The sequence below is a fragment of the Chinchilla lanigera genome, unplaced genomic scaffold (assembly GCF_000276665.1).
Source record: "Chinchilla lanigera isolate Chin_1 unplaced genomic scaffold, ChiLan1.0 scaffold00004, whole genome shotgun sequence".
NCBI lineage: Eukaryota > Metazoa > Chordata > Mammalia > Rodentia > Chinchillidae > Chinchilla > Chinchilla lanigera.
The window spans coordinates 33,040,172-33,043,310 of NW_004955405.1; positions in this window are offsets into that span (position 1 = coordinate 33,040,172).

The following is a 3,139-nucleotide window of genomic DNA, read 5'->3' on the forward strand; positions in this document are numbered from 1 at the left end:
TGGCAGATCCCTGGGATGCCCTCGCGTTGGCCCACATCACACTCCCAGGCATCCAGCAACCAATGGGAAGCGAGAGCCAGGAGCGACCATTTGCGGATGACAGACCCCACTGCTTCATTTATCCCATACGGAGGCATTGTTTTTCTATATAGTCACCCTAAGAAGTTCTAAGTACCCAACATTTGTTGAGAAAACTTACATGCCTCTGCAAGGTTTGCCACGGTGCAGTGGCCAGCGCCATGACACATTTCACATCCTTTCTTGCTTCACTCAAGTTCTTTCACACTTGCGTGCCCTCGGGTTTATACCAGCCTGCCCCCTACACTAAGAGTCAGCGTTGGTTTCTTGCCTAAGGCTCTGTTGTCTAGGAAACCTACACTAAGATAACTTTCAAACTAATACCAGAGACAGAAGTAGGAAAGAACCTGGTGGAGAGAGAGTATAATATTCTCGACTTAGAAAATTGTGTAATAGGGGACCAAAAGCAATTGGAATGTGGCTTTTGATCTTAGTCTTTGGGAGCTGTTATAACAAAATACCAGAAATAGGGTAGCTTATAAATAATAGAAATTTACTTTTCGTAGTTCTGGAGGCTGGGAGGTTTGAAGATGAGGGTGTTGGCAAAATTGATGTTTGTTAAAGACCTTCTTCTGATTCACAGATAAAACCTTTTAGCTGTGTCCCTCGCGTGGTGGAGGAGACTCACTAGCTTTCTAGGATTTCTTTGTAAGGGCACTAATTCCAATCACATAGGCTCTATCTTTAGGATCCAATCACCTCCCAATAGCCCCAACTAGAACCATCACCTTCAGGGTTAAGGTTTCAACATATGCATTTTGGTGGGTCATAAACATTCAGTCTGTTACACCAGATTTTTCAAGAAACTTCGGCACTAGGGAACAAACCTAAGGTGGTGGTATAGGAATTGCAAGAGAAAAGGCTAGAGGTATGTCTGCTCATTAAGTGCGGAATGGGCCATGGTAATATTACTGGAATGCTGGGTTTGCGTCTCACAGTGTTAAAGAATGAGATCACAGAAAGAGGAGGCAAGAGTTACAAGAAAAAAGTTTATTGGGGAAGCAAAAGCAAGCAAAAGGAACAGCTCCTGCTACCGGAGGGGACCTCAAAGAGGGTTGCCAGAGAGGACTGTTTGTCTAGGCGCTTTTACAGGACCCGAGAAAGAAGTGTTTCTCCTCTACCTATTAAGGTAGTGTGCTCCCTTTCCTATGGGGAAACAATCATCATTCTCCCAAGGCCCAATAAGGAAGATGATTACACACTGTCCACGTGTTCCCTGGCCAGTCCGCACCTTGGTCACATTCTGACGCACCCTTGTGTGACCAAAGACTTCCCTTCATGTCTATCTCATACTTCTTTCAGCAGTTTAGGACTTTCACCCAAGTGAGAGCTTGCTTGTTTGAGCTGGTCTGCCTTGGTGATCTTTGACCCTGTTTTGTGGGCTTGTGTTCTAGGTCCATGTGCACAACTGATCCATCTGCAGTCTCAGTAAAGGGGCTAGAAAGCTACAGAACAACTCGAAGCCAAAGCCTGACCAAAGAACATGTGCACTTCAGGTTGCTCTGGCTGCAACAGCGGTGCTGGGTTGAAAGTGGGAGGGGAACACGGAATAAACCTTGCAAATGTTCTCTAGGTTGTGACCCTGGTGTTACTTCTTATGATAGAATGTAAGTAGCCTATAATTAAGTAGCACTATCGTCTTTTTTCTTATTACAACTCAAAGATACTAATTCTCTTTAAGATTATTATTAGTGAGGTTTAAGAACCACAGTAAAAGGCCAATTTTGGTATTTTGATTGAAAATGATAGAAGGAAGTTGTTTTGGACTAAGCTTTGCACTAGACTATAACAGACCTGACCAAAAATCAAAGTGGAGGCACCCATGGTAAAGCTCCATGTCACCAAATCGAGACTAAACTGTTTGTCTGACCTTTCAAAACACCAACAGAAATAACAGATGACCGCCAAATTTCCCACGCAAGCTAGTTTCAGTCAGTTTAATAATGAAGTTCCTTCTTATTTAGTCCTTATACAAAACAAGTCACGTAAAGCCAGTCAATCAGTTATTCTCCCACTACTCTTTCTCTCTATTCTTGCTGAACAAGGAAAGTGGTTTTATTTTTTTTTATTTTTTTTTCCAGTATCAGGAATCAAACTCATGACCTTGCACTTGCCAGGCAGACGCTATGACACTGAGCTAAATCCCCAGCCCGGAAAGTGGTTTTCAAATGACCAATTTGGTTTTTGTTCTGTGTTTCTACTTTTCCTCAGCCCTCTTCTGTCTATAAAACAAACTGTCTGAACACTTATCATATGTTAATGAATAAAGTATTGCCCAATTGTAGAACCAAAGCTAACATCAAATGAAGATTTTTTTTTTTTTTTGTCTTTTCTTCCGGTACCAGGAATCGAACTCACGACCTTGCACTTGCCAGGCAAGCGCTTTGCCGCTGAGCTAAATCCCTAGCCCCCAAATGAAGATTTTTAAAGATTGTAATTTTGGTCTTTTGGCAGGTGTTAATATATAGTCAAATGGAATTTAATGGAAATCTAATTCTTTGGAGGTGTTCATAAAAAAATTACTCAAAACTTGGAAGGAAGCAACGTGTATTGACTACTGGACATATGTTTAGACAATAGGCATTGCCTAACTTGGTTGAGTGGAGGGGTGTATTATTTGGGGTTCTCTAGAGACAGAATGAATAGAATGCATGTGTGCATGTGTATGTGTGTATGTGTGTGTAGACAGAAAAGAGGTAGAGGGAAGGGAAGAGAGAAGGAAAGGGGCAGAGACACAGACAGACAGACAGACAGAGATAGAGAGATGGTCAGAGAGACAGTCAGACAGACAGACAGTCAGACAGACAGAGAGAGATCCATTGAGGACTGAAGTCCTAACTCTGCAGAACTCCAGACTAGAATTGCAGTCCAGAGACCCAGTGAAGAGGTGATGCAGGCAGTTTGGTGGTAGAATTCCCTCACACTCTAAACAGTCCGTCTCTCTCCCTTTCTTCTTTCTTTTCTTCCTCCTGCTCCTTCCTCTTCTTTCCTCCCTGTCTCTCTCTGACTCTGTCTCTCTATTCCTCTCTCTCTCTCTCTCTCTCTCTCTCTCTCTCTCTCT